Source organism: Schistocerca cancellata, unplaced genomic scaffold (assembly GCF_023864275.1).
Source record: "Schistocerca cancellata isolate TAMUIC-IGC-003103 unplaced genomic scaffold, iqSchCanc2.1 HiC_scaffold_1100, whole genome shotgun sequence".
Lineage (NCBI taxonomy): Eukaryota > Metazoa > Arthropoda > Insecta > Orthoptera > Acrididae > Schistocerca > Schistocerca cancellata.
The window spans coordinates 5,441,618-5,466,596 of record NW_026047099.1 but is presented as its reverse complement, the minus strand read 5'-3'; the positions used below and the strand labels follow the sequence as shown (position 1 = coordinate 5,466,596).

Here is a 24,979-nt window from a genome sequence, read left to right as displayed (position 1 = left end):
GACTTTGAAAACGACAAAACAGTACGAATCGGCAGGTGATTTCTGAAATACGTCACCGCCCATTGTTGTGTAGGAGTGTAGAGTTCCAAATTTGATTTGTAACCACGAATTTATTCCTTAGTCGTCTCGTCTCGTCTCGTCTCGTCTCGTCCCGCAGACGTTTGTCGTGCTTGCGCTGTCATATGGACTACGACCCGAGCGGCAGCGAGCGGCAGTCGAGCAAAGTCGGGACAAGTCGGGACGGGGACAGGGACAGGGATAGGAATGGTGCGAATGCACTGCAAACTACGCAGACACCTGGTGTGAGAAGAGGCGAGGCGAGGCGAGGCGAGGCGAGGCGAGGAAGCCCACATCGCTACCAGTGGGCCCTCCAGCACGACACTGCCACACCCCGCACAGGCCCTCCGCTGAACACCAGGGACAAGATGCGTCCTCCGCTAGTGTCGAAGGCTACACGCGCCCAGCGAATGACAGGGGGTGCAACGAGCAGCAGTGCGTCTCACACACGCGGCGGTGCGCCCGCCAATTCGGCCGTCACTCTGCTGGGACGCCGGGCGCGCCTCCCCGCGCCGTCCTCGAGGAACTGGCGGTTGCGGAAGGAAGCGCTTTCGTCAAATGCGGCCGAAAACTAACATTTTGTGTGTTGGGAGAAAAGCCGAACGCGAATTCTGCCGTGCTGCTACATTAGATGAGCGCCAACGGCCATACCATGATGAATACACCGGTTCTCGTCCGATCACCGAAGTTAAGCATCATCGGGCCCGGCTAGTACTTGGATGGGTGACCGCCTGGGAAACCCGGGTGCTGTTGGCTCCCTTCCTGTTTTTTTTTTTGTAATGTCGCCAGCCCAATTTTCAAACTACCTTTCTGTTGTGACAAAGATGCTTCCTTAAGCCTTTTAAACTACTGTAATGGTACGAAAATGCAGTAATTAACTCAGTTTGAGGGAGAATGTGCTAACCAAGTTTGCCAAGAAGACTTTGAAAACGACAAAACAGTACGAATCGGCAGGTGATTTCTGAAATACGTCACCGCCTATTGTTGTGTAGGAATGTAGAGTTCCAAATTTGATTTGTAACCACGAATTTATTCCTTAGTCGTCTCGTCTCGTCTCGTCTCGTCCCGCAGACGTTTGTCGTGCTTGCGCTGTCATATGGACCACGACCCGAGCGGCAGCGAGCGGCAGTCGAGCAAAGTCGGGACAAGTCGGGATGGGGACAGGGACAGGGATAGGAATGGTGCGAATGCACTGCAAACTACGCAGACACCTGGTGTGAGAAGAGGCGAGGCGAGGCGAGGCGAGGCGAGGCGAGGAAGCCCACATCGCTACCAGTGGGCCCTCCAGCACGACACTGCCACACCCCGCACAGGCCCTCCGCTGAACACCAGGGACAAGATGCGTCCTCCGCTAGTGTCGAAGGCTACACGCGCCCAGCGAATGACAGGGGGTGCAACGAGCAGCAGTGCGTCTCACACACGCGGCGGTGCGCCCGCCAATTCGGCCGTCACTCTGCTGGGACGCCGGGCGCGCCTCCCCGCGCCGTCCTCGAGGAACTGGCGGTTGCGGAAGGAAGCGCTTTCGTCAAATGCGGCCGAAAACTAACATTTTGTGTGTTGGGAGAAAAGCCGAACGCGAATTCTGCCGTGCTGCTACATTAGATGAGCGCCAACGGCCATACCATGATGAATACACCGGTTCTCGTCCGATCACCGAAGTTAAGCATCATCGGGCCCGGCTAGTACTTGGATGGGTGACCGCCTGGGAAACCAGGGTGCTTTTGGCTCCCTTCCTGTTTTTTTTTTTTTGTAATGTCGCCAGCCCAATTTTCAAACTACGTTTCTATTGTGACAAAGATGCTTCCTTAAGCCTTTTAAACTACTGTAATGGTACGAAAATGCAGTAATTAACTCAGTTTGAGGGAGAATGTGCTAACCAAGTTTGCCAAGAAGACTTTGAAAACGACAAAACAGTACGAATCGGCAGGTGATTTCTGAAATACGTCACCGCCTATTGTTGTGTAGGAGTGTAGAGTTCCAAATTTGATTTGTAACCACGAATTTATTCCTTAGTCGTCTCGTCTCGTCTCGTCTCGTCTCGTCCCGCAGACGTTTGTCGTGCTTGCGCTGTCATATGGACTACGACCCGAGCGGCAGCGAGCGGCAGTCGAGCAAAGTCGGGACAAGTCGGGACGGGGACAGGGACAGGGATAGGAATGGTGCGAATGCACTGCAAACTACGCAGACACCTGGTGTGAGAAGAGGCGAGGCGAGGCGAGGCGAGGCGAGGCGAGGAAGCCCACATCGCTACCAGTGGGCCCTCCAGCACGACACTGCCACACCCCGCACAGGCCCTCCGCTGAACACCAGGGACAAGATGCGTCCTCCGCTAGTGTCGAAGGCTACACGCGCCCAGCGAATGACAGGGGGTGCAACGAGCAGCAGTGCGTCTCACACACGCGGCGGTGCGCCCGCCAATTCGGCCGTCACTCTGCTGGGACGCCGGGCGCGCCTCCCCGCGCCGTCCTCGAGGAACTGGCGGTTGCGGAAGGAAGCGCTTTCGTCAAATGCGGCCGAAAACTAACATTTTGTGTGTTGGGAGAAAAGCCGAACGCGAATTCTGCCGTGCTGCTACATTAGATGAGCGCCAACGGCCATACCATGATGAATACACCGGTTCTCGTCCGATCACCGAAGTTAAGCATCATCGGGCCCGGCTAGTACTTGGATGGGTGACCGCCTGGGAAACCCGGGTGCTGTTGGCTCCCTTCCTGTTTTTTTTTTTTTGTAATGTCGCCAGCCCAATTTTCAAACTACCTTTCTGTTGTGACAAAGATGCTTCCTTAAGCCTTTTAAACTACTGTAATGGTACGAAAATGCAGTAATTAACTCAGTTTGAGGGAGAATGTGCTAACCAAGTTTGCCAAGAAGACTTTGAAAACGACAAAACAGTACGAATCGGCAGGTGATTTCTGAAATACGTCACCGCCTATTGTTGTGTAGGAGTGTAGAGTTCCAAATTTGATTTGTAACCACGAATTTATTCCTTAGTCGTCTCGTCTCGTCTCGTCTCGTCTCGTCCCGCAGACGTTTGTCGTGCTTGCGCTGTCATATGGACTACGACCCGAGCGGCAGCGAGCGGCAGTCGAGCAAAGTCGGGACAAGTCGGGACGGGGACAGGGACAGGGATAGGAATGGTGCGAATGCACTGCAAACTACGCAGACACCTGGTGTGAGAAGAGGCGAGGCGAGCCGAGGCGAGGCGAGGCGAGGCGAGGAAGCCCACATCGCTACCAGTGGGCCCTCCAGCACGACACTGCCACACCCCGCACAGGCCCTCCGCTGAACACCAGGGAGAAGAGGCGTCCTCCGCTAGTGTCGAAGGCTACACGCGCCCAGCGAATGACAGGGGGTGCAACGAGCAGCAGTGCGTCTCACACACGCGGCGGTGCGCCCGCCAATTCGGCCGTCACTCTGCTGGGACGCCGGGCGCGCCTCCCCGCGCCGTCCTCGAGGAACTGGCGGTTGCGGAAGGAAGCGCTTTCGTCAAATGCGGCCGAAAACTAACATTTTGTGTGTTGGGAGAAAAGCCGAACGCGAATTCTGCCGTGCTGCTACATTAGATGAGCGCCAACGGCCATACCATGATGAATACACCGGTTCTCGTCCGATCACCGAAGTTAAGCATCATCGGGCCCGGCTAGTACTTGGATGGGTGACCGCCTGGGAAACCCGGGTGCTTTTGGCTCCCTTCCTGTTTTTTTTTTTTTGTAATGTCGCCAGCCCAATTTTCAAACTACGTTTCTATTGTGACAAAGATGCTTCCTTAAGCCTTTTAAACTACTGTAATGGTACGAAAATGCAGTAATTAACTCAGTTTGAGGGAGAATGTGCTAACCAAGTTTGCCAAGAAGACTTTGAAAACGACAAAACAGTACGAATCGGCAGGTGATTTCTGAAATACGTCACCGCCTATTGTTGTGTAGGAGTGTAGAGTTCCAAATTTGATTTGTAACCACGAATTTATTCCTTAGTCGTCTCGTCTCGTCTCGTCTCGTCTCGTCCCGCAGACGTTTGTCGTGCTTGCGCTGTCATATGGACTACGACCCGAGCGGCAGCGAGCGGCAGTCGAGCAAAGTCGGGACAAGTCGGGACGGGGACAGGGACAGGGATAGGAATGGTGCGAATGCACTGCAAACTACGCAGACACCTGGTGTGAGAAGAGGCGAGGCGAGGCGAGGCGAGGCGAGGCGAGGAAGCCCACATCGCTACCAGTGGGCCCTCCAGCACGACACTGCCACACCCCGCACAGGCCCTCCGCTGAACACCAGGGACAAGATGCGTCCTCCGCTAGTGTCGAAGGCTACACGCGCCCAGCGAATGACAGGGGGTGCAACGAGCAGCAGTGCGTCTCACACACGCGGCGGTGCGCCCGCCAATTCGGCCGTCACTCTGCTGGGACGCCGGGCGCGCCTCCCCGCGCCGTCCTCGAGGAACTGGCGGTTGCGGAAGGAAGCGCTTTCGTCAAATGCGGCCGAAAACTAACATTTTGTGTGTTGGGAGAAAAGCCGAACGCGAATTCTGCCGTGCTGCTACATTAGATGAGCGCCAACGGCCATACCATGATGAATACACCGGTTCTCGTCCGATCACCGAAGTTAAGCATCATCGGGCCCGGCTAGTACTTGGATGGGTGACCGCCTGGGAAACCCGGGTGCTTTTGGCTCCCTTCCTGTTTTTTTTTTTTTGTAATGTCGCCAGCCCAATTTTCAAACTACGTTTCTATTGTGACAAAGATGCTTCCTTAAGCCTTTTAAACTACTGTAATGGTACGAAAATGCAGTAATTAACTCAGTTTGAGGGAGAATGTGCTAACCAAGTTTGCCAAGAAGACTTTGAAAACGACAAAACAGTACGAATCGGCAGGTGATTTCTGAAATACGTCACCGCCTATTGTTGTGTAGGAATGTAGAGTTCCAAATTTGATTTGTAACCACGAATTTATTCCTTAGTCGTCTCGTCTCGTCTCGTCTCGTCCCGCAGACGTTTGTCGTGCTTGCGCTGTCATATGGACCACGACCCGAGCGGCAGCGAGCGGCAGTCGAGCAAAGTCGGGACAAGTCGGGATGGGGACAGGGACAGGGATAGGAATGGTGCGAATGCACTGCAAACTACGCAGACACCTGGTGTGAGAAGAGGCGAGGCGAGGCGAGGCGAGGCGAGGCGAGGAAGCCCACATCGCTACCAGTGGGCCCTCCAGCACGACACTGCCACACCCCGCACAGGCCCTCCGCTGAACACCAGGGACAAGATGCGTCCTCCGCTAGTGTCGAAGGCTACACGCGCCCAGCGAATGACAGGGGGTGCAACGAGCAGCAGTGCGTCTCACACACGCGGCGGTGCGCCCGCCAATTCGGCCGTCACTCTGCTGGGACGCCGGGCGCGCCTCCCCGCGCCGTCCTCGAGGAACTGGCGGTTGCGGAAGGAAGCGCTTTCGTCAAATGCGGCCGAAAACTAACATTTTGTGTGTTGGGAGAAAAGCCGAACGCGAATTCTGCCGTGCTGCTACATTAGATGAGCGCCAACGGCCATACCATGATGAATACACCGGTTCTCGTCCGATCACCGAAGTTAAGCATCATCGGGCCCGGCTAGTACTTGGATGGGTGACCGCCTGGGAAACCAGGGTGCTTTTGGCTCCCTTCCTGTTTTTTTTTTTTTGTAATGTCGCCAGCCCAATTTTCAAACTACGTTTCTATTGTGACAAAGATGCTTCCTTAAGCCTTTTAAACTACTGTAATGGTACGAAAATGCAGTAATTAACTCAGTTTGAGGGAGAATGTGCTAACCAAGTTTGCCAAGAAGACTTTGAAAACGACAAAACAGTACGAATCGGCAGGTGATTTCTGAAATACGTCACCGCCTATTGTTGTGTAGGAGTGTAGAGTTCCAAATTTGATTTGTAACCACGAATTTATTCCTTAGTCGTCTCGTCTCGTCTCGTCTCGTCTCGTCCCGCAGACGTTTGTCGTGCTTGCGCTGTCATATGGACTACGACCCGAGCGGCAGCGAGCGGCAGTCGAGCAAAGTCGGGACAAGTCGGGACGGGGACAGGGACAGGGATAGGAATGGTGCGAATGCACTGCAAACTACGCAGACACCTGGTGTGAGAAGAGGCGAGGCGAGGCGAGGCGAGGCGAGGCGAGGAAGCCCACATCGCTACCAGTGGGCCCTCCAGCACGACACTGCCACACCCCGCACAGGCCCTCCGCTGAACACCAGGGACAAGATGCGTCCTCCGCTAGTGTCGAAGGCTACACGCGCCCAGCGAATGACAGGGGGTGCAACGAGCAGCAGTGCGTCTCACACACGCGGCGGTGCGCCCGCCAATTCGGCCGTCACTCTGCTGGGACGCCGGGCGCGCCTCCCCGCGCCGTCCTCGAGGAACTGGCGGTTGCGGAAGGAAGCGCTTTCGTCAAATGCGGCCGAAAACTAACATTTTGTGTGTTGGGAGAAAAGCCGAACGCGAATTCTGCCGTGCTGCTACATTAGATGAGCGCCAACGGCCATACCATGATGAATACACCGGTTCTCGTCCGATCACCGAAGTTAAGCATCATCGGGCCCGGCTAGTACTTGGATGGGTGACCGCCTGGGAAACCCGGGTGCTGTTGGCTCCCTTCCTGTTTTTTTTTTTTTGTAATGTCGCCAGCCCAATTTTCAAACTACCTTTCTGTTGTGACAAAGATGCTTCCTTAAGCCTTTTAAACTACTGTAATGGTACGAAAATGCAGTAATTAACTCAGTTTGAGGGAGAATGTGCTAACCAAGTTTGCCAAGAAGACTTTGAAAACGACAAAACAGTACGAATCGGCAGGTGATTTCTGAAATACGTCACCGCCTATTGTTGTGTAGGAGTGTAGAGTTCCAAATTTGATTTGTAACCACGAATTTATTCCTTAGTCGTCTCGTCTCGTCTCGTCTCGTCTCGTCCCGCAGACGTTTGTCGTGCTTGCGCTGTCATATGGACTACGACCCGAGCGGCAGCGAGCGGCAGTCGAGCAAAGTCGGGACAAGTCGGGACGGGGACAGGGACAGGGATAGGAATGGTGCGAATGCACTGCAAACTACGCAGACACCTGGTGTGAGAAGAGGCGAGGCGAGCCGAGGCGAGGCGAGGCGAGGCGAGGAAGCCCACATCGCTACCAGTGGGCCCTCCAGCACGACACTGCCACACCCCGCACAGGCCCTCCGCTGAACACCAGGGAGAAGAGGCGTCCTCCGCTAGTGTCGAAGGCTACACGCGCCCAGCGAATGACAGGGGGTGCAACGAGCAGCAGTGCGTCTCACACACGCGGCGGTGCGCCCGCCAATTCGGCCGTCACTCTGCTGGGACGCCGGGCGCGCCTCCCCGCGCCGTCCTCGAGGAACTGGCGGTTGCGGAAGGAAGCGCTTTCGTCAAATGCGGCCGAAAACTAACATTTTGTGTGTTGGGAGAAAAGCCGAACGCGAATTCTGCCGTGCTGCTACATTAGATGAGCGCCAACGGCCATACCATGATGAATACACCGGTTCTCGTCCGATCACCGAAGTTAAGCATCATCGGGCCCGGCTAGTACTTGGATGGGTGACCGCCTGGGAAACCCGGGTGCTTTTGGCTCCCTTCCTGTTTTTTTTTTTTTGTAATGTCGCCAGCCCAATTTTCAAACTACGTTTCTATTGTGACAAAGATGCTTCCTTAAGCCTTTTAAACTACTGTAATGGTACGAAAATGCAGTAATTAACTCAGTTTGAGGGAGAATGTGCTAACCAAGTTTGCCAAGAAGACTTTGAAAACGACAAAACAGTACGAATCGGCAGGTGATTTCTGAAATACGTCACCGCCTATTGTTGTGTAGGAGTGTAGAGTTCCAAATTTGATTTGTAACCACGAATTTATTCCTTAGTCGTCTCGTCTCGTCTCGTCTCGTCTCGTCCCGCAGACGTTTGTCGTGCTTGCGCTGTCATATGGACTACGACCCGAGCGGCAGCGAGCGGCAGTCGAGCAAAGTCGGGACAAGTCGGGACGGGGACAGGGACAGGGATAGGAATGGTGCGAATGCACTGCAAACTACGCAGACACCTGGTGTGAGAAGAGGCGAGGCGAGGCGAGGCGAGGCGAGGCGAGGAAGCCCACATCGCTACCAGTGGGCCCTCCAGCACGACACTGCCACACCCCGCACAGGCCCTCCGCTGAACACCAGGGACAAGATGCGTCCTCCGCTAGTGTCGAAGGCTACACGCGCCCAGCGAATGACAGGGGGTGCAACGAGCAGCAGTGCGTCTCACACACGCGGCGGTGCGCCCGCCAATTCGGCCGTCACTCTGCTGGGACGCCGGGCGCGCCTCCCCGCGCCGTCCTCGAGGAACTGGCGGTTGCGGAAGGAAGCGCTTTCGTCAAATGCGGCCGAAAACTAACATTTTGTGTGTTGGGAGAAAAGCCGAACGCGAATTCTGCCGTGCTGCTACATTAGATGAGCGCCAACGGCCATACCATGATGAATACACCGGTTCTCGTCCGATCACCGAAGTTAAGCATCATCGGGCCCGGCTAGTACTTGGATGGGTGACCGCCTGGGAAACCCGGGTGCTTTTGGCTCCCTTCCTGTTTTTTTTTTTTTGTAATGTCGCCAGCCCAATTTTCAAACTACGTTTCTATTGTGACAAAGATGCTTCCTTAAGCCTTTTAAACTACTGTAATGGTACGAAAATGCAGTAATTAACTCAGTTTGAGGGAGAATGTGCTAACCAAGTTTGCCAAGAAGACTTTGAAAACGACAAAACAGTACGAATCGGCAGGTGATTTCTGAAATACGTCACCGCCTATTGTTGTGTAGGAGTGTAGAGTTCCAAATTTGATTTGTAACCACGAATTTATTCCTTAGTCGTCTCGTCTCGTCTCGTCTCGTCTCGTCCCGCAGACGTTTGTCGTGCTTGCGCTGTCATATGGACTACGACCCGAGCGGCAGCGAGCGGCAGTCGAGCAAAGTCGGGACAAGTCGGGACGGGGACAGGGACAGGGATAGGAATGGTGCGAATGCACTGCAAACTACGCAGACACCTGGTGTGAGAAGAGGCGAGGCGAGGCGAGGCGAGGCGAGGCGAGGAAGCCCACATCGCTACCAGTGGGCCCTCCAGCACGACACTGCCACACCCCGCACAGGCCCTCCGCTGAACACCAGGGACAAGATGCGTCCTCCGCTAGTGTCGAAGGCTACACGCGCCCAGCGAATGACAGGGGGTGCAACGAGCAGCAGTGCGTCTCACACACGCGGCGGTGCGCCCGCCAATTCGGCCGTCACTCTGCTGGGACGCCGGGCGCGCCTCCCCGCGCCGTCCTCGAGGAACTGGCGGTTGCGGAAGGAAGCGCTTTCGTCAAATGCGGCCGAAAACTAACATTTTGTGTGTTGGGAGAAAAGCCGAACGCGAATTCTGCCGTGCTGCTACATTAGATGAGCGCCAACGGCCATACCATGATGAATACACCGGTTCTCGTCCGATCACCGAAGTTAAGCATCATCGGGCCCGGCTAGTACTTGGATGGGTGACCGCCTGGGAAACCCGGGTGCTGTTGGCTCCCTTCCTGTTTTTTTTTTTTTTGTAATGTCGCCAGCCCAATTTTCAAACTACCTTTCTGTTGTGACAAAGATGCTTCCTTAAGCCTTTTAAACTACTGTAATGGTACGAAAATGCAGTAATTAACTCAGTTTGAGGGAGAATGTGCTAACCAAGTTTGCCAAGAAGACTTTGAAAACGACAAAACAGTACGAATCGGCAGGTGATTTCTGAAATACGTCACCGCCTATTGTTGTGTAGGAGTGTAGAGTTCCAAATTTGATTTGTAACCACGAATTTATTCCTTAGTCGTCTCGTCTCGTCTCGTCTCGTCTCGTCCCGCAGACGTTTGTCGTGCTTGCGCTGTCATATGGACTACGACCCGAGCGGCAGCGAGCGGCAGTCGAGCAAAGTCGGGACAAGTCGGGACGGGGACAGGGACAGGGATAGGAATGGTGCGAATGCACTGCAAACTACGCAGACACCTGGTGTGAGAAGAGGCGAGGCGAGGCGAGGCGAGGCGAGGCGAGGCGAGGAAGCCCACATCGCTACCAGTGGGCCCTCCAGCACGACACTGCCACACCCCGCACAGGCCCTCCGCTGAACACCAGGGACAAGATGCGTCCTCCGCTAGTGTCGAAGGCTACACGCGCCCAGCGAATGACAGGGGGTGCAACGAGCAGCAGTGCGTCTCACACACGCGGCGGTGCGCCCGCCAATTCGGCCGTCACTCTGCTGGGACGCCGGGCGCGCCTCCCCGCGCCGTCCTCGAGGAACTGGCGGTTGCGGAAGGAAGCGCTTTCGTCAAATGCGGCCGAAAACTAACATTTTGTGTGTTGGGAGAAAAGCCGAACGCGAATTTTGCCGTGCTGCTACATTAGATGAGCGCCAACGGCCATACCATGATGAATACACCGGTTCTCGTCCGATCACCGAAGTTAAGCATCATCGGGCCCGGCTAGTACTTGGATGGGTGACCGCCTGGGAAACCCGGGTGCTGTTGGCTCCCTTCCTGTTTTTTTTTTTTTGTAATGTCGCCAGCCCAATTTTCAAACTACCTTTCTGTTGTGACAAAGATGCTTCCTTAAGCCTTTTAAACTACTGTAATGGTACGAAAATGCAGTAATTAACTCAGTTTGAGGGAGAATGTGCTAACCAAGTTTGCCAAGAAGACTTTGAAAACGACAAAACAGTACGAATCGGCAGGTGATTTCTGAAATACGTCACCGCCTATTGTTGTGTAGGAGTGTAGAGTTCCAAATTTGATTTGTAACCACGAATTTATTCCTTAGTCGTCTCGTCTCGTCTCGTCTCGTCTCGTCCCGCAGACGTTTGTCGTGCTTGCGCTGTCATATGGACTACGACCCGAGCGGCAGCGAGCGGCAGTCGAGCAAAGTCGGGACAAGTCGGGACGGGGACAGGGACAGGGATAGGAATGGTGCGAATGCACTGCAAACTACGCAGACACCTGGTGTGAGAAGAGGCGAGGCGAGGCGAGGCGAGGCGAGGCGAGGCGAGGAAGCCCACATCGCTACCAGTGGGCCCTCCAGCACGACACTGCCACACCCCGCACAGGCCCTCCGCTGAACACCAGGGACAAGATGCGTCCTCCGCTAGTGTCGAAGGCTACACGCGCCCAGCGAATGACAGGGGGTGCAACGAGCAGCAGTGCGTCTCACACACGCGGCGGTGCGCCCGCCAATTCGGCCGTCACTCTGCTGGGACGCCGGGCGCGCCTCCCCGCGCCGTCCTCGAGGAACTGGCGGTTGCGGAAGGAAGCGCTTTCGTCAAATGCGGCCGAAAACTAACATTTTGTGTGTTGGGAGAAAAGCCGAACGCGAATTTTGCCGTGCTGCTACATTAGATGAGCGCCAACGGCCATACCATGATGAATACACCGGTTCTCGTCCGATCACCGAAGTTAAGCATCATCGGGCCCGGCTAGTACTTGGATGGGTGACCGCCTGGGAAACCCGGGTGCTGTTGGCTCCCTTCCTGTTTTTTTTTTTTTGTAATGTCGCCAGCCCAATTTTCAAACTACCTTTCTGTTGTGACAAAGATGCTTCCTTAAGCCTTTTAAACTACTGTAATGGTACGAAAATGCAGTAATTAACTCAGTTTGAGGGAGAATGTGCTAACCAAGTTTGCCAAGAAGACTTTGAAAACGACAAAACAGTACGAATCGGCAGGTGATTTCTGAAATACGTCACCGCCTATTGTTGTGTAGGAGTGTAGAGTTCCAAATTTGATTTGTAACCACGAATTTATTCCTTAGTCGTCTCGTCTCGTCTCGTCTCGTCCCGCAGACGTTTGTCGTGCTTGCGCTGTCATATGGACTACGACCCGAGCGGCAGCGAGCGGCAGTCGAGCAAAGTCGGGACAAGTCGGGACGGGGACAGGGACAGGGATAGGAATGGTGCGAATGCACTGCAAACTACGCAGACACCTGGTGTGAGAAGAGGCGAGGCGAGGCGAGGCGAGGCGAGGCGAGGCGAGGAAGCCCACATCGCTACCAGTGGGCCCTCCAGCACGACACTGCCACACCCCGCACAGGCCCTCCGCTGAACACCAGGGACAAGATGCGTCCTCCGCTAGTGTCGAAGGCTACACGCGCCCAGCGAATGACAGGGGGTGCAACGAGCAGCAGTGCGTCTCACACACGCGGCGGTGCGCCCGCCAATTCGGCCGTCACTCTGCTGGGACGCCGGGCGCGCCTCCCCGCGCCGTCCTCGAGGAACTGGCGGTTGCGGAAGGAAGCGCTTTCGTCAAATGCGGCCGAAAACTAACATTTTGTGTGTTGGGAGAAAAGCCGAACGCGAATTCTGCCGTGCTGCTACATTAGATGAGCGCCAACGGCCATACCATGATGAATACACCGGTTCTCGTCCGATCACCGAAGTTAAGCATCATCGGGCCCGGCTAGTACTTGGATGGGTGACCGCCTGGGAAACCCGGGTGCTGTTGGCTCCCTTCCTGTTTTTTTTTTTTTGTAATGTCGCCAGCCCAATTTTCAAACTACCTTTCTGTTGTGACAAAGATGCTTCCTTAAGCCTTTTAAACTACTGTAATGGTACGAAAATGCAGTAATTAACTCAGTTTGAGGGAGAATGTGCTAACCAAGTTTGCCAAGAAGACTTTGAAAACGACAAAACAGTACGAATCGGCAGGTGATTTCTGAAATACGTCACCGCCTATTGTTGTGTAGGAGTGTAGAGTTCCAAATTTGATTTGTAACCACGAATTTATTCCTTAGTCGTCTCGTCTCGTCTCGTCTCGTCTCGTCCCGCAGACGTTTGTCGTGCTTGCGCTGTCATATGGACTACGACCCGAGCGGCAGCGAGCGGCAGTCGAGCAAAGTCGGGACAAGTCGGGACGGGGACAGGGACAGGGATAGGAATGGTGCGAATGCACTGCAAACTACGCAGACACCTGGTGTGAGAAGAGGCGAGGCGAGGCGAGGCGAGGCGAGGCGAGGAAGCCCACATCGCTACCAGTGGGCCCTCCAGCACGACACTGCCACACCCCGCACAGGCCCTCCGCTGAACACCAGGGACAAGATGCGTCCTCCGCTAGTGTCGAAGGCTACACGCGCCCAGCGAATGACAGGGGGTGCAACGAGCAGCAGTGCGTCTCACACACGCGGCGGTGCGCCCGCCAATTCGGCCGTCACTCTGCTGGGACGCCGGGCGCGCCTCCCCGCGCCGTCCTCGAGGAACTGGCGGTTGCGGAAGGAAGCGCTTTCGTCAAATGCGGCCGAAAACTAACATTTTGTGTGTTGGGAGAAAAGCCGAACGCGAATTCTGCCGTGCTGCTACATTAGATGAGCGCCAACGGCCATACCATGATGAATACACCGGTTCTCGTCCGATCACCGAAGTTAAGCATCATCGGGCCCGGCTAGTACTTGGATGGGTGACCGCCTGGGAAACCCGGGTGCTGTTGGCTCCCTTCCTGTTTTTTTTTTTTTTGTAATGTCGCCAGCCCAATTTTCAAACTACCTTTCTGTTGTGACAAAGATGCTTCCTTAAGCCTTTTAAACTACTGTAATGGTACGAAAATGCAGTAATTAACTCAGTTTGAGGGAGAATGTGCTAACCAAGTTTGCCAAGAAGACTTTGAAAACGACAAAACAGTACGAATCGGCAGGTGATTTCTGAAATACGTCACCGCCTATTGTTGTGTAGGAGTGTAGAGTTCCAAATTTGATTTGTAACCACGAATTTATTCCTTAGTCGTCTCGTCTCGTCTCGTCTCGTCTCGTCCCGCAGACGTTTGTCGTGCTTGCGCTGTCATATGGACTACGACCCGAGCGGCAGCGAGCGGCAGTCGAGCAAAGTCGGGACATTTTTTTTTTTTTTTTTTTTTTTTTTTTTTTTTTTTTTTTTTTCATTTAACTTACAGAGGAACCCACCGTCTAGGAGCTATGGTGGGTTGTGTATTTACTACAATGTGTAGCGTTAGTGGCACTCATGGTCTCTTAGCCGGTGTGACAACTTCTAGATGGTCGTAAAAGTTCACACACCGTTGCCCGTCCCTTGCCACGTGGAGGCGGACCAGATTTCATGCTCAGTGTGCCACTAACCTTCCTCTGTTTCTTATTCACTTTTTATCGATATATATTATGTTAATACAGAAAAAGCTTGAAAACAATTTAGAATTTTGATTTAGAAAAATATAAAATTTAGAAAATTTAGGTATAGAAAATTATAAAATCAAGAAGAATAAAATTAACATAGTTATTGCAACTTAGGATCTACTTCTTTGGCAGATGGCCAGAACAATATCTCTAGGAACTGCAAGCTCTAGTTCCACAGAAAGCCACACCCAAATGAGGGCTCGGCAATTCCTCGAGCCTGTCATAGTGGATGTGGCTCCTGTACTTTCGAGTACTACTCTGTGCAAACAAGAAGCATACTACCATGTTCATGATAATCTGCACTATTACATAATCTTAGGAGTACTTCACATTTGTTAACAATCATTACAATTACATTAGTTACAAAAGCAGGAACAATTTTAAACAATGCATAGTAATAATACCAATATGTGAATTGTCAATACAATCTACCTTTGTGCGTTAACCAGATTTCTTCCTCAGTGTGCCACTAACCTTCCTCTGTTTGTTAGTCACTTTTTAGTTGTATTTATATTGTGCGCACAGAGAAAAGCTCTAAAACAATTTAGAAGATTTAAGATTTAGAAAAATATAAAATCATAGAAGAATAAAATTAGTATAAAATATTTACAAACCCAGGATCTATTTCTTTTCAGATGGCCAAAACAATATATTCAAGATTCACAAGCTCTGGTTCCACAGAAAGCCACACCCATATGAGGGCACAACAAATCCTCGAGCCTGTCATAGTGGATGTGGCTCTTGTACTTTCTAGCCTTACTCTGTGCAAACAAGAAGCATACTACCATATTCATGATAATTTGCACTAATATATAATCTTAGGAATACATTACATTAGTTACCAATCATAACATTAACATTAGTTACAAAGACAGGAACAATTTTAAACAATACATATTAATAATACCAATATATAAAATGTCAATAAAATCTACCTGTGTACGTTAACACCCAAGTGCAAGGGCTCGGAATTGACTTCGAGCCAATCACTCCTGGGATGTCAGAACCTTCATTCCATGTCCTCATTCGTAACTGCATCTAAGTCTGAAAGTGAATTTGACTCTGTCTCAGTATCGCTCCATTGGTGCTGTCTAATCTGTGCACCCAGTGCAATCCGTGCATGAGGCCGTTCCTCCCTAAACTGTTGATAAAGTACATTTGAAATGTCGTTGCTTAAATTATTCAGCCTCACCCACTCATCCTGCTGTCTTATTAAATTATACAAGTCCTCACCCACAGTTGGTTGTCGTATCCTTGGAAGCCGGTGACAGTGTAGGACGACGTGTTCCGGTGTACCAACTTGACCACACGCACATACATCTGTCTCTCTTAATCCCACTCGTTGTAAATGTGCAGGATATGGTCCATGACCCGTCAGGAAATGGACCATACCGCGCGTAGGATCACAGTGTCGCAATCTTAATCTCTCACGAACATCAGGAAAAAAGTTGTACACTCGTCGTCCCTTGTCTGTCGCTTCCCATTCGGACTGCCATGTCTGCAGCTTCCAGTCTCTTAAATCCTTCATGTTCCTTAGATTTTGCCCTGTAATTTCTCTCACCTTCCCTTCTTCCCCTCTCCTCAACCAGTACGCTGCCGCACGTTGCCTGATGGTAAGATCAATTGGGCATACACCTAGTACAACACACAAGGCTTCGATGGAAGTGGTATTGAAAGCCCCTGACAATCGGAGCAGAACACTCCGTTGGCCACGCCTAACTATATTTACATGGGTACCTAGGTGCAGCCGATGTGCCCAGACACTAGCTGCAAAGCATGTAATAGATTCAAATAGCGCAGTGTGATACGCTCTCATAACGTTCAGCGGCAGCCTAAAGGAGGCACTATTCAGTCTCGCCACTTTATGCATAATACTCAGTCCTTTTTCCGTCATGGTTCTTGCATGTTGGGTGAAAGACTGTTTCTCATCCAAATAAAGCCCTAAATACCGCGTAACCTCTTGTCGTTTCAGTGACACGTCATTCAGTTTGATAATTGGGTTACGTAGCAGCTGACCCTTTAGGAGCATATACACAGTCTTATTGGCTGCCACTGTCAGTTTGTTTTTCTTACACCAGTCAGTAATATCACGAAGCAAGTCAGAAGTCATAGTCTCTAGTTGTTTCCGAGAGTTTGCTGATACTAACACCATTATGTCGTCAGCATAAGCAACAACTCCTAAAGCCCTCCTATCCTTATCTATCATGTCCAGCAGTGGTTCAATTACAATGTCCCAAAATATGGGACCACAGATGGAGCCCTGAGGGCAACCCTTAGATATTCTTTTGACAACTGTCTGATTTCCTGCCCTCCATTCTACCGTCCTGTGTCTACAGTAATCAAGAAAATTTGTGTACAATGCAGTAGGAATTTGCAAATCCCGCAATCTTGCAAACAGGGCAGGCCACCAGAGATTGTCAAAGGCGCCTGAGATATCTATGAACACTGCCAGAACATAACTGCGGTCCGTATTCTTGGTAATATCGATTGCCCTGTTAATTGCATCTTCAATAGATTTCTTAGGACGAAAACCAAACTGATGGTGTGATAGGCCCCTCAGCTGGCGGTGAGTCTGAAGTCTATCACACAATAGTCTCTCTTGCAATTTGCCTAAAATGTTCAGTAGGCAGATTGGCCTGTACGTCTTGGCATCCGTCGGATCTTTATCCTCCGATTTTTTAATAATTATGACACTAGCCGACTTCCAGGTGGCCGGAACTCTACCCTCCAGTAGGCAGTCATTAAACAATTGTGTCAGGTACGGAACAATGAGAGGAGCAGCAGCCTTCACGGTCTCAGCATGCACACCATCCGGGCCAGGGGCCTTCTTATTTTTCAAGTTTTGAATTGCCAATGCAACCTCTTCCTGGGCAAACGGAATGACAGCTAGGTCGTTGACGTATTCTTCATCAATTTGCCTGCGTAGATCACGATGGTAAACGTCATCGTCAATTACTTCATCGTCAGGAAGCAGCCTATGCAAGAGATATTCTGCCGTCCGCCGCCATCCATCCGTCATGCGTCCATCTGCCTGCCGCAGTGTTGACATAATCAGAGGTGATTTGACCCGTTCTGTTAGCACTCTGTATGGCTCGCCCCAGATGTCTTTAGACAGATTTGTCTTGACAAACTTGTCCCAATGAACCTGTCTTGTCTTCTGCAGTTCATCCTTGTACCTGTTTTTAGCAGCCAAATACAGTTGCAGCCTTATATGTCTTTCATTATATGTCTTTGCTAGTTGATAATATCGACGGGCATCTCGAGCTTTTTTCCTTAATGTTGTCAGCTGTCGGGACCAGGGGAAACGAGATTGTCTTCCTCCACTCACAGACGGAATGGCCCTAACCTGCGCCTGTTGCAGCACTTCTACCAGGAAGTGAGCTCTAAAATCCACACTCCCTTGTACTTCATTAATGTTGAAACTATATATTACATTAAATAAGGTCTCCAGATTAACCTTCTCAAACAGCAATCGTGGGTGACGTGATGAATCTGCCTGTACATTTGAGCGATAAAAGTTATCCACCTCTATTATAATCATATTGTGGTCACTTTGTGAAGCACCATCGCAAATCCGCCAGGTCGCAATATGGGGATAAGCTGGTTCATTCGCAAGCGATATATCTATATTACTAGTGCCACCAGCATGGCCCCTATATGTGGGCCCATATCCTTCCTTATTCAATACTATCAGCTGACACTCATTGACAAGATCATTCACTAGAAGCCCCCTTGTATCTGTCCTATCTGCATGCCACAATGTGGATTTAGCGTTTATATCTGCCAAAATTAGTAATTTTCTCTGTCTGGAGAAATTGACTATGTTCCTAATATTGTCAAGAAAGGGCTCAATTTCCAAGGAGTACTGGGCATAAATTGAGGAGATTATCCAAACATCTCCCCTTATTAAAGCCTCAATCGTCACAACATGCTCCGAACACAGCTGTGCAATACGTGTGACCTTGATCTTCCTATTTGTTATCACAATTGCCGCCTTAGCATCGTTTGTTCCTGTGATTGTCGTGCAATGCGTTGGCAATCCGGGAATCTTACCGCCATGGATATAGGGCTCCTGAAGACAGGCAATTTGTGCTCCAACATCATCAATCAATCTACCCAGTTCGGCCATAACCAGTCTACTTCTCATACAATTAAGTTGTATAAATTTCACGATGAGTATTTGGTGAATATAAGACACGTAGGAGTAGTTTCCTTACGGTCGGAATACACTCTGCCATGGGCCCGAACCAGGTCTTTGAATACGATATACAAGTTAAGCCCCTCGCCACGACGGGTACATACCATAGCCAACAATTTACAAAGTTCCCATTCTCACTCGTTGCCAGCTGTGTAGAGTGCGGGGAGGATTCCGTAGTTAAAAGGTTGTCAGAAGCTAATGTTGGATTACTATCTCTGTCCTCGACCAGAAGTTGAGCCTCCAGCTCCTCTATGCGAAATAACGAGGCCGAATGAAGCATTGCCCACTGAAATAACTCATACTTAACTTCTTGCGCAAGATGATACACCATTGTTCCATGAATGCATGCAGCATCTAACATGTCGGTCATATATAAGTATTTGTTTTGAATTGCCACTAAAAGTGGTTCCGGTGCTGTATCTCCTTTTTCTAGTGCTAAAAAACTCATTTGTCTTCTCCATGCCACTGCACGTCGCCATGCTCTGGCTCTCGTAGACGGCGACCTATATCTCCGCTGGGTATACTGAATGTTAGTGTAGTCTCTAAACACTTGAGAGTTAGGCTTAGTTGACATTACTCAAATCGTAGTCTGTACGTTGGATCTGCCTTTCATAAAGTTGTCTAAAGGTTGGACAATCTGGACCCCCAGCTTTTTTACATACCCTCTTCCTGTGATGGCATGGAATGCACCCAACTACCGTCTGCTCTTTACATTCTGACCTATTATGGCCTGTCTTCCCACATTTTGCACATGCCTGTTCTCTGTCGCAATGCCTGGTAGAATGTCCCAGACCCCAACACCTAAAACATTTCTGGACAGCGACAAATTCTCTAACTCTTAGAGCTTCAAATTGGATGTAAACTCTATCCTTTTGCAACAGAAGACAACGAATTCTCGGCGTGACTTCAATGATGTTGTTAAACGTACGCTTCCCTTTAGATCCTGTCTTAAACTTCACAGCTACCTCAGCATGAAACTCTTCAGGGGAAACATGCTCGCTGAGGTTTATTTCATAAAGTTCGTCAAGAAATGCCTCATCTGTCAGTGTCGTTGGAACTTGGTAAACTGCTAAGAGAGGTCGCAGCTTCCTTGGCTCTTCACATTTAATATTCTGCAACGCAGCTGTCTTTTCAATAACCTTGCGCTTGTCTTCTGCCGTCTCAGTTTCCATGATGACAGTATTTGCCGTCGATCTGATGGCTCTAATTTTGACTTTGTCTACTTTTGGATTTATGGCCTTCGTTATTGTTTCTCTGACAGTCTTAGAATCCTGATTGGCTGTACCTTTGAAGAAGAGAACACTTGTCTGTTTGGCTCTGACTTCTTCGATCTTCATTTCAGTTGTATTTACCTTTTTTGGTACAGCTGCCGCAACAGAAGCAAATGACAATGCGGTTGGCTTACTCTCTCTCAATCGTGTATTCTCCTCCTTAAGACTTTTCAGTTCCGTCTCCAGGCGTTGTATTCTCTCCTGTGCATCAGGGGAATTGGCAGTGGCAAGCTCATTCCTCAGCCTTTGGTTTTCTAACCTGAGCTCCTCGATTTGGCCTTCTAACCTAGACTGAGTCAAGACAAAGGTCCAAATCTTATTTTTAATTTTGTCTGATATCGCTGTCGACGTTTTCTTCTGCCGTAGTTCACTTGTCAATTCACCCATGAAGTCCTCAACCACAGCAATTTTTTCCTGAGTCGCGTCCATAGTTCTAGTTGCTTCCGACAGATCCACAGAAATACGACGCCTAGATGATGTGCTCTTTCCCTCTGAAACCGTCGTCATTATGAGCTTAGGCGTAGCACTTCCCACAACCGGGCTGGCCACAACCGCCGCCAATTCCGACCAAGTGGTCTTCTCCAGCGTCTACGCTATCTACGCAGACGCTGGGAGGTCACAAAGGACAGTATTAACATTATAGAAGTTATTGTCAAACAATCAGTTACTTCGATCTATGTACCACGGGGAATGTACGATTGAGGTACCACGAAAGAAGGTCGATCTATGTACCACGCCGAAAGTTGGATCTATGTACCACACACAACCTAAAAACTACCATCCAAGCAAGCAAGCTTTAAGAGGGCAAAACAAGACACTGTGTAATATAACTGTTTGTCCAGATAGTCTGAAATGATAAGTAATAGAAAATTCTTGCAGTATTAATTAACTTTGCACTCTAGGTACAATGCACTGAGCCATGATGTAAGTTTGTAGTTAATTCTGGACAATAAGTTCTAGGTTTTCGGTCTGAGTACAGTACCTTTAGTTGAAGATCACTTTCGCACGGCACACTCACGAAACAACTGCAGAGATATCACAAAGAAAATCACTTTAACACAGAGCACTTCAACAACAATACTATAGGGACAGCGGGAATATGGCATAGGGACAGCGGGAATTTGGCATATAGGGACAGCGGGAATTTGGCATATTGCAAAAAATGACTTGAAAGTCGGGACAAGTCGGGACGGGGACAGGGACAGGGATAGGAATGGTGCGAATGCACTGCAAACTACGCAGACACCTGGTGTGAGAAGAGGCGAGGCGAGGCGAGGCGAGGCGAGGCGAGGAAGCCCACATCGCTACCAGTGGGCCCTCCAGCACGACACTGCCACACCCCGCACAGGCCCTCCGCTGAACACCAGGGACAAGATGCGTCCTCCGCTAGTGTCGAAGGCTACACGCGCCCAGCGAATGACAGGGGGTGCAACGAGCAGCAGTGCGTCTCACACACGCGGCGGTGCGCCCGCCAATTCGGCCGTCACTCTGCTGGGACGCCGGGCGCGCCTCCCCGCGCCGTCCTCGAGGAACTGGCGGTTGCGGAAGGAAGCGCTTTCGTCAAATGCGGCCGAAAACTAACATTTTGTGTGTTGGGAGAAAAGCCGAACGCGAATTCTGCCGTGCTGCTACATTAGATGAGCGCCAACGGCCATACCATGATGAATACACCGGTTCTCGTCCGATCACCGAAGTTAAGCATCATCGGGCCCGGCTGGTACTTGGATGGGTGACCGCCTGGGAAACCCGGGTGCTGTTGGCTCCCTTCCTGTTTTTTTTTTTTTGTAATGTCGCCAGCCCAATTTTCAAACTACCTTTCTGTTGTGACAAAGATGCTTCCTTAAGCCTTTTAAACTACTGTAATGGTACGAAAATGCAGTAATTAACTCAGTTTGAGGGAGAATGTGCTAACCAAGTTTGCCAAGAAGACTTTGAAAACGACAAAACAGTACGAATCGGCAGGTGATTTCTGAAATACGTCACCGCCTATTGTTGTGTAGGAGTGTAGAGTTCCAAATTTGATTTGTAACCACGAATTTATTCCTTAGTCGTCTCGTCTCGTCTCGTCTCGTCTCGTCCCGCAGACGTTTGTCGTGCTTGCGCTGTCATATGGACTACGACCCAAGCGGCAGCGAGCGGCAGTCGAGCAAAGTCGGGACAAGTCGGGACGGGGACAGGGACAGGGATAGGAATGGTGCGAATGCACTGCAAACTACGCAGACACCTGGTGTGAGAAGAGGCGAGGCGAGGCGAGGCGAGGAAGCCCACATCGCTACCAGTGGGCCCTCCAGCACGACACTGCCACACCCCGCACAGGCCCTCCGCTGAACACCAGGGACAAGATGCGTCCTCCGCTAGTGTCGAAGGCTACACGCGCCCAGCGAATGACAGGGGGTGCAACGAGCAGCAGTGCGTCTCACACACGCGGCGGTGCGCCCGCCAATTCGGCCGTCACTCTGCTGGGACGCCGGGCGCGCCTCCCCGCGCCGTCCTCGAGGAACTGGCGGTTGCGGAAGGAAGCGCTTTCGTCAAATGCGGCCGAAAACTAACATTTTGTGTGTTGGGAGAAAAGCCGAACGCGAATTCTGCCGTGCTGCTACATTAGATGAGCGCCAACGGCCATACCATGATGAATACACCGGTTCTCGTCCGATCACCGAAGTTAAGCATCATCGGGCCCGGCTAGTACTTGGATGGGTGACCGCCTGGGAAACCCGGGTGCTGTTGGCTCCCTTCCTGTTTTTTTTTTTTGTAATGTCGCCAGCCCAATTTTCAAACTACCTTTCTGTTGTGACAAAGATGCTTCCTTAAGCCTTTTAAACTACTGTAATGGTACGAAAATGCAGTAATTAACTCAGTTTGAGGGAGAATGTGCTAACCAAGTTTGCCAAGAAGACTTTGAAAACGACAAAACAGTACGAATCGGCAGGTGATTTCTGAAATACGTCACCGCCTATTGTTGTGTAGGAGTGTAGAGTTCCAAATTTGATTTGTAACCACGAATTTATTCCTTAGTCGTCTCGTCTCGTCTCGTCTCGTCTCGTCCCGCAGACGTTTGTCGTGCTTGCGCTGTCATATGGACTACGACCCAAGCGGCAGCGAGCGGCAGTCGAGCAAAGTCGGGACAAGTCGGGACGGGGACAGGGACAGGGATAGGAATGGTGCGAATGCACTGCAAACTACGCAGACACCTGGTGTGAGAAGAGGCGAGGCGAGGCGAGGCGAGGCGAGGCGAGGAAGCCCACATCGCTACCAGTGGGCCCTCCAGCACGACACTGCCACACCCCGCACAGGCCCTCCGCTGAACACCAGGGACAAGATGCGTCCTCCGCTAGTGTCGAAGGCTACACGCGCCCAGCGAATGACAGGGGGTGCAACGAGCAGCAGTGCGTCTCACACACGCGGCGGTGCGCCCGCCAATTCGGCCGTCACTCTGCTGGGACGCCGGGCGCGCCTCCCCGCGCCGTCCTCGAGGAACTGGCGGTTGCGGAAGGAAGCGCTTTCGTCAAATGCGGCCGAAAACTAACATTTTGTGTGTTGGGAGAAAAGCCGAACGCGAATTCTGCCGTGCTGCTACATTAGATGAGCGCCAACGGCCATACCATGATGAATACACCGGTTCTCGTCCGATCACCGAAGTTAAGCATCATCGGGCCCGGCTAGTACTTGGATGGGTGACCGCCTGGGAAACCCGGGTGCTGTTGGCTCCCTTCCTGTTTTTTTTTTTTTTGTAATGTCGCCAGCCCAATTTTCAAACTACCTTTCTGTTGTGACAAAGATGCTTCCTTAAGCCTTTTAAACTACTGTAATGGTACGAAAATGCAGTAATTAACTCAGTTTGAGGGAGAATGTGCTAACCAAGTTTGCCAAGAAGACTTTGAAAACGACAAAACAGTACGAATCGGCAGGTGATTTCTGAAATACGTCACCGCCTATTGTTGTGTAGGAGTGTAGAGTTCCAAATTTGATTTGTAACCACGAATTTATTCCTTAGTCGTCTCGTCTCGTCTCGTCTCGTCTCGTCCCGCAGACGTTTGTCGTGCTTGCGCTGTCATATGGACTACGACCCAAGCGGCAGCGAGCGGGAGTCGAGCAAAGTCGGGACAAGTCGGGACAGGGATAGGAATGGTGCGAATGCACTGCAAACTACGCAGACACCTGGTGTGAGAAGAGGCGAGGCGAGGCGAGGCGAGGCGAGGCGAGGAAGCCCACATCGCTACCAGTGGGCCCTCCAGCACGACACTGCCACACCCCGCACAGGCCCTCCGCTGAACACCAGGGACAAGATGCGTCCTCCGCTAGTGTCGAAGGCTACACGCGCCCAGCGAATGACAGGGGGTGCAACGAGCAGCAGTGCGTCTCACACACGCGGCGGTGCGCCCGCCAATTCGGCCGTCACTCTGCTGGGACGCCGGGCGCGCCTCCCCGCGCCGTCCTCGAGGAACTGGCGGTTGCGGAAGGAAGCGCTTTCGTCAAATGCGGCCGAAAACTAACATTTTGTGTGTTGGGAGAAAAGCCGAACGCGAATTCTGCCGTGCTGATACATTAGATGAGCGCCAACGGCCATACCATGATGAATACACCGGTTCTCGTCCGATCACCGAAGTTAAGCATCATCGGGCCCGGCTAGTACTTGGATGGGTGACCGCCTGGGAAACCCGGGTGCTGTTGGCTTCCTTCCTTTTTTTTTTTTTTTGTTATGTCGCCAGCCCAATTTTCAAACTATTTTTCTGTTGTGACAAAGATGCTTCCTTAAGCCTTTTAAACTACTGTAATGGTACGAAAATGCAGTAATTAACTCAGTTTGAGGGAGAATGTGCTAACCAAGTTTGCCAAGAAGACTTTGAAAACGACAAAACAGTACGAATCGGCAGGTGATTTCTGAAATACGTCACCGCCTATTGTTGTGTAGGAGTGTAGAGTTCTAAATTTGATTTGTAACCACGAATTTATTCCTTAGTCGTCTCGTCTCGTCTCGTCTCGTCTCGTCCCGCAGACGTTTGTCGTGCTTGCGCTGTCATATGGACCACGACCCGAGCGGCAGCGAGCGGCAGTCGAGCAAAGTCGGGACAAGTCGGGACGGGGACAGGGACAGGGATAGGAATGGTGCGAATGCACTGCAAACTACGCAGACACCTGGTGTGAGGCGAGGCGAGGCGAGGAAGCCCACATCGCTACCAGTGGCGCCCTCCAGCACGACACTGCCACACCCCGCACAGGCCCTCCGCTGAACACCAGGGACAAGATGCGTCCTCCGCTAGTGTCGAAGGCTGCACGCGCCCA

General features: G+C 51.4%; 18 non-coding genes across 18 annotated transcripts; all 18 read left to right on the top strand.

Moving 5' to 3' along the window:
- Positions 1-694: 694 nt before the first annotated feature.
- Positions 695-813, top strand: LOC126155501 (5S ribosomal RNA). The gene has a single exon (XR_007532959.1). It is a non-coding gene; the product is annotated as a 5S ribosomal RNA (ribosomal RNA).
- Positions 814-1,665: 852 nt separating this feature from the next.
- Positions 1,666-1,784, top strand: LOC126155095 (5S ribosomal RNA). Its single transcript, XR_007532610.1, has one exon. It is a non-coding gene; the product is annotated as a 5S ribosomal RNA (ribosomal RNA).
- An 859-nt stretch (positions 1,785-2,643) lies between these two features.
- LOC126155500 (5S ribosomal RNA) lies at positions 2,644-2,762 on the top strand. Its single transcript, XR_007532958.1, has one exon. It is a non-coding gene; the product is annotated as a 5S ribosomal RNA (ribosomal RNA).
- Positions 2,763-3,626: 864 nt separating this feature from the next.
- On the top strand, positions 3,627-3,745 carry LOC126154844 (5S ribosomal RNA). The gene has a single exon (XR_007532376.1). It is a non-coding gene; the product is annotated as a 5S ribosomal RNA (ribosomal RNA).
- An 859-nt stretch (positions 3,746-4,604) lies between these two features.
- On the top strand, positions 4,605-4,723 carry LOC126154843 (5S ribosomal RNA). Its single transcript, XR_007532375.1, has one exon. It is a non-coding gene; the product is annotated as a 5S ribosomal RNA (ribosomal RNA).
- An 854-nt stretch (positions 4,724-5,577) lies between these two features.
- LOC126155093 (5S ribosomal RNA) lies at positions 5,578-5,696 on the top strand. Its single transcript, XR_007532609.1, has one exon. It is a non-coding gene; the product is annotated as a 5S ribosomal RNA (ribosomal RNA).
- An 859-nt stretch (positions 5,697-6,555) lies between these two features.
- LOC126155499 (5S ribosomal RNA) lies at positions 6,556-6,674 on the top strand. The gene has a single exon (XR_007532957.1). It is a non-coding gene; the product is annotated as a 5S ribosomal RNA (ribosomal RNA).
- Positions 6,675-7,538: 864 nt separating this feature from the next.
- On the top strand, positions 7,539-7,657 carry LOC126154842 (5S ribosomal RNA). The gene has a single exon (XR_007532374.1). It is a non-coding gene; the product is annotated as a 5S ribosomal RNA (ribosomal RNA).
- An 859-nt stretch (positions 7,658-8,516) lies between these two features.
- Positions 8,517-8,635, top strand: LOC126154841 (5S ribosomal RNA). Its single transcript, XR_007532373.1, has one exon. It is a non-coding gene; the product is annotated as a 5S ribosomal RNA (ribosomal RNA).
- An 859-nt stretch (positions 8,636-9,494) lies between these two features.
- Positions 9,495-9,613, top strand: LOC126155498 (5S ribosomal RNA). Its single transcript, XR_007532956.1, has one exon. It is a non-coding gene; the product is annotated as a 5S ribosomal RNA (ribosomal RNA).
- Positions 9,614-10,478: 865 nt separating this feature from the next.
- Positions 10,479-10,597, top strand: LOC126155496 (5S ribosomal RNA). The gene has a single exon (XR_007532955.1). It is a non-coding gene; the product is annotated as a 5S ribosomal RNA (ribosomal RNA).
- An 864-nt stretch (positions 10,598-11,461) lies between these two features.
- LOC126155495 (5S ribosomal RNA) lies at positions 11,462-11,580 on the top strand. Its single transcript, XR_007532954.1, has one exon. It is a non-coding gene; the product is annotated as a 5S ribosomal RNA (ribosomal RNA).
- Positions 11,581-12,439: 859 nt separating this feature from the next.
- LOC126155494 (5S ribosomal RNA) lies at positions 12,440-12,558 on the top strand. Its single transcript, XR_007532953.1, has one exon. It is a non-coding gene; the product is annotated as a 5S ribosomal RNA (ribosomal RNA).
- An 859-nt stretch (positions 12,559-13,417) lies between these two features.
- On the top strand, positions 13,418-13,536 carry LOC126155493 (5S ribosomal RNA). Its single transcript, XR_007532952.1, has one exon. It is a non-coding gene; the product is annotated as a 5S ribosomal RNA (ribosomal RNA).
- Positions 13,537-21,339: 7,803 nt separating this feature from the next.
- On the top strand, positions 21,340-21,458 carry LOC126155852 (5S ribosomal RNA). Its single transcript, XR_007533286.1, has one exon. It is a non-coding gene; the product is annotated as a 5S ribosomal RNA (ribosomal RNA).
- An 849-nt stretch (positions 21,459-22,307) lies between these two features.
- On the top strand, positions 22,308-22,426 carry LOC126155492 (5S ribosomal RNA). Its single transcript, XR_007532951.1, has one exon. It is a non-coding gene; the product is annotated as a 5S ribosomal RNA (ribosomal RNA).
- An 858-nt stretch (positions 22,427-23,284) lies between these two features.
- Positions 23,285-23,403, top strand: LOC126155491 (5S ribosomal RNA). The gene has a single exon (XR_007532950.1). It is a non-coding gene; the product is annotated as a 5S ribosomal RNA (ribosomal RNA).
- Positions 23,404-24,251: 848 nt separating this feature from the next.
- On the top strand, positions 24,252-24,370 carry LOC126155489 (5S ribosomal RNA). Its single transcript, XR_007532948.1, has one exon. It is a non-coding gene; the product is annotated as a 5S ribosomal RNA (ribosomal RNA).
- The last annotated feature ends 609 nt before the right edge of the window (positions 24,371-24,979 follow it).